This window comes from Vicugna pacos, chromosome 14, assembly GCF_048564905.1.
Source record: "Vicugna pacos chromosome 14, VicPac4, whole genome shotgun sequence".
Lineage (NCBI taxonomy): Eukaryota > Metazoa > Chordata > Mammalia > Artiodactyla > Camelidae > Vicugna > Vicugna pacos.
In genome coordinates, this window is record NC_133000.1 from 44,706,104 (window position 1) to 44,721,255 (window position 15,152).

At 33.7% G+C, this 15,152-nt stretch overlaps 1 non-coding gene across 1 annotated transcript; it reads left to right on the forward strand.

The window, feature by feature from the left end:
* Positions 1 to 3,742: 3,742 nt before the first annotated feature.
* On the forward strand, positions 3,743 to 3,814 carry TRNAG-ACC (transfer RNA glycine (anticodon ACC)). Its single transcript has one exon. It is a non-coding gene; the product is annotated as a tRNA-Gly (tRNA).
* The last annotated feature ends 11,338 nt before the right edge of the window (positions 3,815 to 15,152 follow it).

Consider the following 15,152-nt stretch of genomic DNA (forward strand, 5'->3'; position numbering starts at 1 on the left):
TTTTTAAAGAAAAACAAGAGGCAGAGCAGTGAGAGTTCACCTCAGAAGGGCAAACATTGGATAAGGAAAGCAGATTACTAAAATTATATTAAATGTGATTATACATTGTATAATAATATTTATTATTGCCAGATGTTTCCTACCCTTTTCGTTTAGCAAGATACATCACAGATGTCCGTACTAAATCCTCTTCAGTCCGCATACAAGATTAAACTCGTGGCTGGATCCACACTCCATAGGAGAGTTTTCCCTCTCACAGGTGTTGGAGAAAAGATCTTATTTTCAGAGCAAAACAAGGTGACTTCTGTGGGTTTGAGGGGCCTACTGCCCTAGAGTCCAAACCTTTTAATCCCAGTGTCTCTCATTTCCATCTGAGACTACTCTTTGTCTCCAGACTCCTTGAAACTGAACTGGTAAACACTCTGAATGGCAGTTTAACTGAAGAATCAACTAGATAACTAATCTGCAGTATTGAAGGTAAATTGGAGGAGTCACAAATGCTTGGTGACTTTCTAGGTATTTCTTAAACATACAAAGAAAACAACCAGCTCTCAGTGAAAAACAAACAAAACAAAAATATAACTCATATTGTTTTACCTTAGCTTGTTCAGTTTCTTATTTTGTACTATTTAGGTTTTTGTAGTTATTTTTTCTGTCTGTGTTTATCACCAAATAGTTTTAACCTAATATTTAATGCCTCTCCTAGGAGGGAAAAAATAATTCTTGCCAGGATTCTCTCTTCTGTTCCCCACTTGAAAAATAAAGCTTGTTAAAGACTAAAATCCTAAATATGACTCAATTACCAACAGCCAACACTTTTTGAAATTTTGTCCATAAAATTGGTTACTTCATAAATGTGCATGCCATTTATGTTTTTGAAAAGAGCTATGAAGTCAATTATTTTACAGTACAGTAGCCTATACTCCTATCTTCCAGCTAAAACTTAGGAAGGTAGTTTGTTATATCCTTATAAATGTCTGCCCTTTTAACATGCTGTAAATGCATTCTAAAATTTGTGCTAGGTTCTGGTTGTTATGGGGAAGAATTAATGCATTCTATTAAATTTAACTTTTGCTGAAACTCTCTTACATCAGCTAAAGCTCAGAGCTTTAACTGGAGACTAGCTTCTACAGCAATTAAGGAATAAAATACCTGGCTTTTATAATCCATCTTTTGTTCTGGGAAATGCCTGTACTTAAATCAGTATGGCGTTAGACAAGAACTTGCGCACTAAATATTTAATTTCCTCAAAATTCATCCATATTCTGTGCTTTGACAAGCCTGTTACTAGATGGGTAGGATTTAAACAAGCAGGAATATTTCAATTAAGTGTATACCCAAATTAGTCAAGTGATTATACCATATCTCTACTCAAAAACCCACTGTGCCTCTCACAACAAACAGAACAAAATACAAGTTCCTCAACTTAATATACTAGTCCATCCACCATCCCCTGAATCAAGACTCTATAGTTAACCACCTTTATCCCTTTTCAAAATCAGCTGGATATTCCTAGAATGCCCTCTTCACCTTATTCATTTAAAACCTATCAGTTCTTCAAAGCCCATTTCAAAGCCATGATATCTCCAACTGCAATTCATTTTTGGATCTCCAAAGTAGCTCCTTTTCCAGTCCACCTTCCACTGGTGCCCTTCATGTGAGTGCTTACTTCTTACTTCACACCACTCTTAAAATGTTAAAAATCTGTTAAATGGGCACATAATTTGAAATACATTCTTAGGTTTTCTTTATAGCTCCATACCCTGGACATAATAGGTACTCAATATACATTTACAGATTTGAGATAGACAATAGACAGTGCTTCTGTTAGACTCAAGTAAGAGGGACTTCTGCCCTATATGGACCTCATACTTTATGGGACCTTGTATATCACAAACAGGCCTGCAAAACTAAATGTATTAAAAACCACATGGTCACTGCTATCAAGAGGATCCATCTCTTAGCATTGGTGAGGCACAGCTCATAGTCCTAAACATCTGCTGCTTCATGTGTCTCTTTGCTCAATGTCCTCAAAACAAGACAACTGCGCTACAGTGCCCTAAGCTTTCTAGCAGAAGCACTTAGGTTGCAGAGAAGGCATACGAATTAATATCAATCCTTCCTATCAGAGAGCATGAATATAATATATCCTTGGATAGAAAGTATACTTTCCTAGTAATGCCCATCAGGCATTTTCTTGTTTCTCTCTGTATTAAAGTTAATGACATCCATGAATTAGCACTGTATTTGCAACAGTTGGTACATGGCAGTTGAAATATTTTGCCATATTAAGAAATTCATATTACTCTTAAATTTTTGTATATATATATATATACATAAATATATGTGTGTGTATATATATATATAAATTTGTACATATATATATGTCTAAATAACACTTGCACTAAACATGGTACCAATTATTTACACTGGCTATTAGATGGTCACTGAACACTAGAACTAGGAATTATTTTATTTGAACAAAACATTAATAAGATTTAAACCAACTTTTAAAAATAGTAAATCAAAATTTTCAACTTTGCTTAGATACTTTTGATCCATTAATAATTTGTGTTCTTAGTTTTAATCAATTTTAAATAGCTAGAAGAAAATAAGTTTCAAAAATGTATTAAACATTTTCCATTTTTTTAATTTTTAATTTTTATTTAAGTATAATTTCATAAAAATAAATTCAAATTTTATACATTTTAGTGGTGGTTGCAATGGCAACAATCCAAAAGGTTTAGGTTTTTCTTTGTGTGGATTTTTTTTATTTCTTTATTTCTTTATTTTTTTCTTTTACAATAAAATATTCATTAATTATTTTAAAATATGTATAGAAAAACACACATACGTAAAAAAATTACCATTAACCCCTAATCACTTATTCAAAATTTAAATGAAGACTGGTCAGTTTCTACTACTATTAAGATTTTACATATGTAGAAAAGAAACTTATGGTTACCCAGGGGAATGAGGGGGCTAAGTGGAGAGATAAAGTGGGAGTTTGGGATTAGCAGATACTAACTACTATACATGAAATAAACAAGGTCCTACTGTATAGCACAGAGAACTGTATTTATTGATTCATTGCCCTGTAATAGCCTATAGTGAAAAAGAATATGAAAAGGAATATATATATATATATAAAATCTATGTATCACTGAATCACTACACTGTACATCAGAAATTAACACATTGTAAACCGAAGATACATCAAGATAGATAGATAGATAGATAGATAGATAGATAGATAGATAGATAAATAAATAAATAAATAAAAAGGTTTTAATGCATAGCCTTCCATTTGTCCCAATGTACTTTCCTAAACTTACACAGATATATATAGGAACCAGGACATATACATTTTTGAACCAAAAAAAAAAAAACTGAATCATGAGCTATACCTTTATCTGTAATATAGTATCTCCAAATTTCCAGAAACAAAATTTAAAGGAGATTTTTGAAAAGAAAAAAGCTCCTTCTAGTTGCTGTCACATTCTGCAACTACATCAGAATGTAGCACTTTAACGTTAAATTCATCTGATTTCTTTTGATTTTCTTCTTGCCTTCTGGACTTGCCCCTGATCTGGATTTCTTTCTGAAATTGAATTATTACTAATACACTTTCATACTAGTACCTGTCCCAGATTTATTTTTTTGAAAAGCAACTGACATTTAGAAATTGACCTCCACTTTCAGAGTATTATAAATAGAATTGAATAAAAATAATCTAAGAGGGGAGGGTATAGCTCAGTGGTAGAGTCCATGCTTACCATGCACAAGGTCCTGGGTTCAATCCCCAGTACTTTCATTAATAAATAGATAAATAAATCTAATTACCTCCCCCTCACCAAAAATCATCATCATCATCATCATCATCATCATCATCATCATCATCATCATCGTCATCATCATCTAAGGAATAAAAAAATAAAAATCAATTCCCTAGTGGTCACTGACAATGTGGTATGAAGCCAGTGCTCCCAAAAGGAAATCAGTAGATTTTATTAAAATGAAAGGAAGTATAAATTTTCAATTTTGAGTGAAAAAAAAGCCAGTTATTTTCTAGAATAAGTCTCTGTCCAGCCCAGAACTAAACATGGCCACCAAGCACAACAGAGGAGGGAAGATGCTGGAAAAAAATCAGATATCTCCAGTTCTCCTGGAGTCACATCTTATACCAACAAAAGAGAGGATGGGGAGGATCTGTGGACAGCTATTTTCAAAAGGAGGATTTCACCCTGAACTCCCTCCTGCATTTAATCAACTGCATATATTGTTTATTCCTCCAGCGCCATGAACATTATCGCTTAATTAAATTGTTTCGCTCTTTGTCTATCATAAATGCCACATCACTTTAAATCCATGTTTTATTTAGTTAAAGTTTGTTTTATCATCCAGAGAAAAGATGATTAAATTGAACGGGTGACGATTTCAGCTCAAGTTAAAATCAATAATATTTAGCTGGGCCTTAGGTGCTAAATTCTAAAACTCCATGTTTTTCACTTTGCTGCAGCCCTATATCTAAACAGCACTGACGGTTCTCTCTCCCGTGTTCATCTATGATTTATGGCTGTTCTAGTAGGTGGGACGAAAGCTTCAAGGCCTCTTGCAGTGTTTAAGCTTCTAATAATCAGAGTAGTTTTCCTTTTTTACTCTTGTTGAACTGAGACTGCCATTCGCAATTTTAGAGAATCATAAAAAAAAGAATTGTTTACAAGTTCAGAGTTTAATCTGTTTTCTAAAATAGTTAATATCTGACTTTTGGAGAAAAAATGTAATTCTATAAAACATGCCTTCAAATTTCATATAAAAGAAAATCATTTTAGGTCTTTGGACAGGATTTTTAGCTCTTCTTTCTTTTTTCATTACTCCAAGAAAATGTGATGAGAGATGAAGTCTTCAAATGCCTTTGAGTGGTTTCAAACATTAAAATTTTTCTGACAGCAAACTTCTCATTCATGACACTATAACTCACTCTTTAAGAAATGGTGTTTCTATTTTCCTATTTAATTTACATAATGAAAATGGTTATAAATAACATTACAGAATGTTTAATATCAAAGCACAAATGATTATTAATTGCTTGAACACAGAGGAAGTTTGTAATTCAATCACTGTAAAAATTATTTTTCATTATGTTGGGCATGTTGGAAATTAGTTATTTAAATAGGCAGAGTTAAAATTCACTAAAAGACATCCTCCCAAAATAATATCTATATTTTTTAAGAAAATACATGTAAAATCCAAATTACTGCTAAATTAGCAACAACAGCAACAAAAATCATCCAATGATTAATTGAATTGCTGAAGTGTATTTCGCCAGAAGTCTTTTTGTGGCTGTATTCCAATGTAATTATTTCTTTTTTGCTGTCTAATATCAACATATCTCAATAAAAAATAAATTTTCTTTTAAATTATACTAAGACTTTATTTACTGAAAACACTGACACAAAAGAAATTTGAAAAATTGTTAGGTGTTTCCTTTTTAAAACTTTCTGTTTTTAAGTCATTCTGTTCATTCAAGTTCAATATAAAGAGAAGTAAATGAAAACACTACTAACACAATACATTAAAACTGAGAAAAAATTCTATTGTGAAATGTGTATTTTAAACCTAGACTTTTGAAACTATTCTGAAATTTTAAAACTTATAAAACAAAGCATTTACTTTTAACAAAACTAGACATCCATGTAATGATTTTCATATGCTTTGAATCTTTGTATTTTTTTTAATCAACCAACATAACACCCAAGAGAGTAACATCTAATTATTTTCATTTCTCTTAATGCTCCCTGACTATGCAGACTACATAGGAAACTCCTAAAAGTAATTCCAACAGATATTTCAACTTCCCATAAGACTGAAGTTTGGAGTGAAAAATTTGAGGAAGCATACTGAGAATTCGGCAATATACTTACAAAAGAATAGAGACTGATTCCCTGAAATGATGAACCTAATACTGAAAGAATTGACTACATCATTTTCATAGTCATTAGTAAGGATTTACATCTTAAAAAATCAGAAACACCTTAAGGTTATTGACTTCTTATATAAAGGGATGTTCAAAAGTCTCCCTGTATTTTCAAACTTCTATTTGTAGGGAAAGGAAATAACCTTTACTGTATAGTAGGTATAAAAGGAACCAGATGATTCATCTCTGTGAATCTGCTTGTTGAATTTGATGGATCATTCTTAAAAGCGACGTTGCTAATCTTCAGGTTTTCTTTTTTAGGTTATTCACAGATCAGTGGGTTTTCCAGCTAATACAGGTCTGATGCTCTTCTGTCTTCACACATGGTATTCATCATATCTTGACAAGAAAAGACCTTCAGTCTACAAATAACCTTCACTGAAGTAAGACATGTAAGTGGGCTTCTTTATGAAAGATAGATTTTATGGCTGAATAAAAAACAACTGTAGTTAAAAAAATGTCATTGCATAGCCTTATTTGAAGATTTTTCCTTCAAGGAACTTTAATGTTTATTGTTGAAACTACTAATAGACCAAAAAAAAAAGGTATTAAATTACTTTATCTTTATCATTAACCACAAACGCAACAGGAAGGGTTGATCAGCTCTGTATTTTATCATTCTGAAGCATTCAGCCTTTAAAATATTTAAGCATCCACATTAGTTCTTGTCAAACTAGCACAAAGCAGTGCATAATATGACCCAGGTGTAAGAACAGAACAAGATAAGAGGTTACAGCCAGGGTGAAATTTCCACAATGGGATTGCCCTGTGCTATAGATAATAGTTTGGCTTCCTGTTTCCAGACAGTTACTAAATGATGTTGAATGTTTTCTTTACATTTTCACTTGGTCGTGCTGAGGGAAAGAATCACGTTTAGTTGATACTGAGCTACCAAGAATGAAACCAAAAACTGGAGGCATCCTACATGACTTGTATTATTTCATATGGCCAATTAGAAAAAAAATAAAATGTTGATCAAATTTTACGGTGTCAGATAGCATGGTAATTTGGGTTCTCATGGTATAAATGACAACTTTAAAGAAACTATTAAGAACTTTCAAACTGGACAAGAACCAAAATGATTTCTCACTGAAACTAAAGAGTCTAAAGAATTTCTTTGCATAGAGCCTACTGTGTACACATTGAAAAAAAATAGCTGAGGGACAATTTCTTAAAACACCCTTTAAATTCTTTCATTGACCTGAACTCTATTAGCAAAACTTTACATAAACACATCTAAATCAAAACATGTCAAAATATGATTGTCAACGAAATTAATATAGACCATTAAATACAAATTCTAACCCTACCGTGTGGCAGGAGGGTTGTTAAGGAGGAATGTGGTTGCCAGGAGAAAGTTGAAGACAGGTCTAACAAAAAATCCTACCAAATCTTTAACCTTGATTTTCAATAGACATCTATTACAAAGCTGTCCTGTCTTTGTCTAGCTTTTAATCCACACAATGATCCAGAATTTTAAAAAATACTATTAATGATCCATTGGGAAATTTCACAACAGTTGGTATATGTTTATTAAACCTACACCAGCTTTTAATCTTGTTATTCCTTGATTCATTTATTCATCAACAAACACTGAATTTCTAGTATGCATGAGTACTGGAGAAACAATGGAGAACAAGAGAGATACAGGCGCTACCTTCAAGAAGCTTACATTGTGATGGGAGACAAAAACAATAAACAAAAATTAAATAGGAAAAAATTACAGGCTGTAATATGCACTGTGTGAAATAAATCAGGTGTTGTAATGAAGCACAGTAGTTAAGGCAGGACTCTTGAGGAGTTGATGTTGAAGTGAAGATTTAGACAAGAGAAGGTGCTGATTTTCTGACCAGGAGAAAGGTGTTTCAGGCTGAGGAAACAAGTGCTTGGAGGGTTCTAGAAACTTAGAAATTTAGAAAAAGCCATAGTAACTGAATACTTAATGACTAAGACAGGGTACATGAAATGAAATGAGAGATTAAGCCAAACCACATCAGGCCTTAGAGCCCTGGGAAGAGTCTGGATTTTATTCTAAAGTCATTGAGATTTTTAAGCAGTCTTTGATGGCACAGGAAAAGATTAAACCCAATTTCAAAGCACTGAAACAACAGAATGATTAAGAGGAAAAAAATCTAAAAGTAAAAAAGGATTTTTTAAAAATACGGATACATGGTATAATCTAAAAGAAGTCAAAACCTGACCCATATGTTGGAAACTTTATAAATTATCCTTGCTGTATTACTGAATTGTCATAGAAAACAAGAACAATAATTTTTTAACATTGTTTTATTGAGTTATAGTCAGTTTACAATGTTGTGTCAATTTCCAGTGTAGAGCACAATTTTTCAGTTATACATGAACATACATATAGTCATTGTCACATTTTTTTCACTGTAAGCTACCACAAGATCTTGTATATATTTCCCTGTGCTATACAGTATAATCTTGTTTATCTATTCTACATATGCCTGTCAATATCTACAAATTTTGAAATCACAGTCTGTCCGTTCCCATCCCCTGCCCCCTTGGCAACCACAAGTTTGTATTCTATGTCTGTGAGTCTGTTTCTGTTTTGTATTTATGTTCTTTTATTTATTTATTTATTTATTTATTTATTTATTTATTTATTTATTTTAGATTCCATATATGAGTGACCTCATATGGTTTTTTTCTTTCTCTTTCTGGCTTACTTCACTTAGAATGACATTCTCCAGGAACATTCATGTTGCTGCAAATGGCATTATGTTGTCGGTTTTTATGGCTGAATAGTATTCCATTGTATAAATACACCACATCTTCTTTATCCAGTCATCTGTTGATGGACATTTTGTCTGTTCCATGTCTTAGCTATTGTAAATAGTGCTGCTATAGCAGCAATAATTTTTAAAAAACCGCTGAACATAAAACACTGATATATAAAAACTATAGTTTCAATCATATTCGTATATACTATAAAATAAAATTGAACAGTCCTAAGCCCTCCAAGACAGTTTTGTTAAGATCACAGCATTGATAAAACTATTGCAATTCCTCTTTCAAAGGGATGGAGTTGGATGCTAACACAACATATGTAGTCTCTTTAATTTGTTTTAAACTATTAAATTAATTTTTATATTATTGCTTCCAGAAATAATTACTTGTTGTTAATATTTTAGTCGCACTGTAGTCTAAAAATAAAATGGTTTTTAACCTTTGGAAAAAGATGGTATTTTCCAGATTGGCAGGGATTTTTAAATTTTTTTATTGAAGTGCAGTCAATTGCAATGTGTCCATTACTGGTGTACAACACAATGTCCCATTCATGCATATACATACATATATTCATTTTCATATTCTTTTCCATTAAAGGTTATTACAAGATATTGAACATAGTTCCCTGTGCTATACATAATCAACATTTTTTAAATCTATTTTTACATATAGTGGCTGTGGTATATTTATATAATAGAATACTACTCAACCATAAAAAAGAGTAAAATAATGCCATTTGCAGCAATATGAATGGACATGGAGATTGTCATTCTAAGTGAAGTAAGCCGGAAAGAAAGAAAAATACCATATGGTATCACTTACATGTGGAATCTTAAAAAAAAGAAAAAGAGAGAGAGAGAGAGAAATGATACTATGAACTCATCTACAAAACAGAAGCAGACTCACAGACATAGGAAACAGTCTTATAGTTACTGGGGAAAGGGGGTAGAAATGGATAAATGTGGCAGATTGGCAGTTTAATAAATGTTTTGGTGGCTAAACCTGTCCTCAATATCTGAAGTGAATAATTTAATAGAATAACATCACTCAATTGTGGATTAGCATGCAATGGAATTATTTTACATTAACAGAATTGTTTATAATAATATTACAAATGAAAATACAAACTGATAGACTGGTGGTAGCACGCTTTTAATTAGGCAGGAGGATTTGAGTAAACAGCCAGTATTCAGTGGGTATATATATTCAGATAATATATATTTAAATACTTGAATCTAAAACAATATTACCAATATGACATTGGATGTTTTAAAGTATTTTGTGACAAGCAAATATTAAGGGCATAATGATTGGACCTCTTTCTAAAGAAACTTTACCAAAGGATAGGCCACCCCTCCTAATTCTGCTTGCTAGAGATCTTTTATTTTGAAGTACGGATCTGGAATTGTACTTAGCTTTTTCCATGTATTGTTTACGACAAGCCTCAGCAGTGAAAAGCCCAGCCTTGGTCCTACTTTGAAGTCCTATGGACTGCCAAAAGCTCTCGGACATTCTACTTTTTCTTTCATTATTCACTTGTTCATTCTTGGAAAGTGGGGGTTTTTTGGTTGTTGTTTTTTGGTATTTTTTTTAATGGAGATACTGGAGATAGAACCAGGACCTTTGTGTGCTAAGCACACACTCTACCACTGAGCTATTACCCTCTTCAAACTAAAGTTTTTGTTTTTTAATTTTTACTTATTTTTGAAAATTTTTAAATTAATTTTTTGGAGGGAGGTAATTAGGCTGATTCATCTATTTATTTAATGGAGGTACCGGGGCTTGAACCTAGGAGCTTGTGCATGCTAGCCATGTGCTCTACTGCTGGACTATACCCTTTCCCCAAAAGAGTGGGGATTTTTTTTTATTGAGCACTTACTATGTACCAAGCACTGCTCTACACACTTGAAATTCACCAGCAAACAAAACAATAAAAGACACCTACTTTCAGAGTTTCCTGCCTATCAGCCAGAAATCAACAATAAATATGAATGATAATAAATTACTAAATTATCTAAGTAGTTTCAAAGATGATAAGTGTCACGGAAGAAAGACAATGCAGCACAAGATAAGGGGGAACCCGGAGTGAGGGAGCAGGGGGAGGGTTAACAATTGTAAATAGAGGGATCAGCATGCATCTCCTTGAGAGGGTGACCTCGAAGATGGTGAGCGGTGTGCATTCTGGGGGAAGAGTACTCCAGGCAAGGCCCTAAGGAAGGCAGCCTGGTGTTTTGGAAGAAGAGCAAAGGGCCTGGATGGACAGAGAAGCATGAACAAGGGAGAGAGTCATTTTGTGATCTCCAGTGGCCATGAAGTGTAAGCCTGGGAATTTGAACACAGGAGTGCCTTCAGCCCATGGAAGGAAGGAAAGGGAGTTGAGAGACTGACTTTGAGTTTGCATTTTGACTACAAGCATGCTGTTTTACTTAGAATTTTTGTCACAGATCAATAAAAACAGAAAAACGTTCTTAAGATCCTTTATTTGCACTTCATATTTCTTCATTTTTTAAATTATTATATCTTTAAGAATAGTTGGGTTACCACCTCCCAGCTACTTCAGAGTGTTCTGGCTTGGTTCAGAGTCTTTCTAAGGACTGTGCACCCGTCTTACAAGTGAATAAATACTGGTTACAAATCAGTGACAAACATTTTCTCCAGCCCAGACTCTAATCTGACTCCTTTGAGCAATTATTTCAGCTAGTCCTCAACTTTTGGACTTTAATTTTTTTCTCTGTACTGTCCAGTTTTAGCAAGAATCCTACTAAGACAGTTTAGCTAGAATGTTCATCCTCCAAATCTGATTACCCTTGATATCTAGTCGGGTTTTTCATCCTTCAGCATCACCAGATGGTGGCTGATCACACTGACCTGCCTTCAGCAAGAATCCTGAAGGTTTAAGTAGGATCCAGTCAGACAGAACCCCGTCTTCTCCTGGATATGATATATGATAGGAAAGCTCAAGAAGCCACCCAAATAAACAGGACAAAGATATTCACGGTTATCACTTAGGAAAATGTGGTAAATCCATGAGAAAACATAATGTTTAAAAAAAATGTCCATTCAGGTCTGAGTGTCAAAATTGCCCAAATAACTAAAGAAAAACCAGGAAAATAAAATCTTACATGTAAAACAATCTGTCTCATCTATCACTGGACAACATTCTGTTTTGATTTTCTTATTAAATTTACCCATTATAGTCAAATTGGGCAGTGGGGGTGGGGGGTAGTATTACTGTGCTTCATTTTTTTTATTCTTTCTCTTTCTTTTTTTAAAAATGTTTAAAATTTTAAAGATGTATATTCTTATTTTTTATCCAAGTGTAGTCAGTTTACAGTGTTAGTTTCATGCGTACAGCAAAGCGATTCAGTTATACATATACACACATATATTTTGAAACAAAGCTGAAATATTTTCCATAAATTGTCGACTTGAAATGCTCACAAGAAAGGAGATAGTTCCGTGAAGCAAAGTGCTTTTCTCAACAAACCAACAATATGTGATTATTGCATTGGAGCCCAGGACCAGCATGTGTGATTACAGTAAAAGCTCCGCGTTATTTCCATCTGGCAATGAGAACACAAGATGTTGTGTAAAGCACCAGAAGAGCTCTATTTCATTGTAATTAAAATTTAGTGTTACACTTAAGCAAGAAGGCAACTCCAGGAGATGTGATTATCTTGAGATAATGACCTTGGGGTGTTGCAAGGCATACAAGAAACCAAATGCCTCCAATCCTCTAGGGGGCAAGATTATTTCTACATAACAATCTCCACCTCCTCTCGTTTACCCTCCCCTGCTTCGGAAGCTGTATGATCCATGAAAGAGGAGAGTTTGGGATTAAGAGCACCAATATGATTTTTGCAAAAAGAGGACATTGGGGGACTGGTATATGACAAGGTTGGCATTGCAGAATGCTGAAGCAGCAGTTTCAAATGAGTTGTGTTGTTTGTGCAATAATTATGCAATGGCTTTAGAATTCTCTGGACACAGATAGAACTGTCAGTGATGTCATAGGCATGTAAGTAATCCCCAGCAAGGGCACAGATCTAACCTTTTCCCCCTGTTTTGGTTTCATGATTTCCATTTCATAATAGCAATAAGATATGACAGGCAGTGCAATTCTTGAGGGTTTATTATACTTCTTGGGTGGTTGAAGCCACTCAGCCTTTGGCCTGAACCTCTCAAGACATCTGAGAAGTATAATAATTCCCCCCAAATGCAATGCCTGTCATGTCTTATTGCTTAATTGCTTTGCACTTACCAAGTAATTCTTAAAGTGAATGCAGATAACAGTGCTTACTTTACAGTTTACTCTTTACTACTCATGACTACTTCTCCAATATAATGGATAAGAGTCCATTGTGCTAGTATTATAAACCCTAAACTGAAAGGTCACTGAAAATCATGGAAAAGGTTTATCTTGTGTAACAATTTATTGGAGGAGAAAATGATAAACTAAAATTCAAGAAGTTAATATAAGATAAGATTTTCCTCCATGTCTATCATATTGAGGAGCCAGGTGCCTCCGTTATTCCAGAATATCTCACACTCTGTGATATCAAAGAGCCGAAAGTGGGAGCTTACTTTATAAATAATACGTTCAATGTGAAAAAAAATGGGGACCAAATGTAAGTATTATAGAAAGGAAGCACTGGAACATTGAGGAAAATATTTTAAAATCATAAGAAGGGATTTGTAGATGTAAATAGACACACGTCAATAAAATACATGGTTCATGGACAAACTGAAAATGTAAAAGAGTAAAGATATAAGGTGTTGGGTATTTTTTTCTGAGGAGGGTGGAGCCTGCTAAAAAGGGGTGAGCCTGATTAGCTGTCTACCCAGATGAAATTTAGAGTTTCCTTGCCCTCTGCTTCATTTTACCTGTATGTGTTCATGTCCCAGTCAACACCATTAACTCTCCACTCAAGATAGTAATTTTTACTTCCTTTGAGGCTGGATCTAAGATCATTCCAGCATATGAGTCTAGAGTCTTTTGGGGATGAACATATATATATATATATGTTCTCAAAATTCAGGAACGTCTATGAAAAGATTAATGCACAGGGCAAAACAATGTATATTGACAAATGTGATATATTTATATGTATCAATTAACACAAACTCTGCATGCAATACTCTCCAAATTAATCCTTATAATGAGTCTTAGGTGATTTAGATGCACGACAAAATGATAAATTACATTAAGGGATCTCAGTCTTGCTGAATTCTCTCAATGTCATTCGCTGAACCTCCAGCAACCCAACAGTCGTTTCAGTCAAGGGTGAGTGTGTGCACAGCTCAAAGAATGGTGGCAGGCTCAGCCCTTGCGCCAGGTCCAGCCCACTCCAGGATCGTCTCTGCTTCACCCTTTCTTGGAAGAACTGACTAGGAACTTCAACTCCTGCCTCCTAATTGACTAATCCTATGACCTTGGCCAAGGTCGTTTGACCTTTCTCAATTTAGAATCCATATTTTAAAAAAGAAGTAGTACTACCAGCCCAACGTCACAGGGCTTTTGTGAAGATAAATGAATTTGATTATAGAGAAATGGTTATTAATTTAAGTGCTTGTCAGATCTGTTTCTGATATTGTGGTGAAGATTGTTGTTTTTGTTATTATTATTTTACACTTGATTGCTCATGGAAAATAGGTAGTAAATGCACTTAGGCACAACTTGGGGGAAAACACCAAACTAAACGGATTGGCAGGAGGTGTCTAAGTTAAGAGCGACATCCTTATTTTCTAAAAGTGTCAGGTAAGGGAATGGAAAACATCATTTCTTTAAAAAATTATAATGGTACAAATCTCCAAGAAGATAAACACAAGAAAAATTCAATGGCTAAGAAGTCTTCTATGTTGGAAAGCATTTATCACTTCTTAATAGAAGGTGTTGCTGATGTTGGCTTCTTCCATGAAGCCCACCTTAATTGCAAAGGAAGTAACAAATCCCTCTTGGTATTATTACTCTGTGTCATTGGGAGACTGCTCAGTGACTTACTACAAACCTAATGTTTCTTTACTGATACACATTTTGCTATTTTCATTATTTTATTGGCCTAACTTGTAGAGTCTGTTGCTATTGTGTTCAAATGATTCTACCTTGGGTTATTAACCACAGAACAAGAAAAAGCCTGATATAGATTATTATAATGAGAAGTGTTAATAAATGTTTCTGATGGTAAGGAAGAAATATTTTTATTTTAAAATTCCTTTGTAAATATTGTTATTTAGGAAGCCTACATATAATGCACCACAATGTGAAATCTGTGCTTGATTCTCCTGCATATACTTGAGAGACATTTTACATTTATCTCACAATTTTATCTTTGTAATGAGTATAGTTACTTTGCTCTTCTTTATGTGGTGCATAATTTTTGTCTACCACTAAAACTCTTTTTGAAAGAACTTAAATTATAACTGG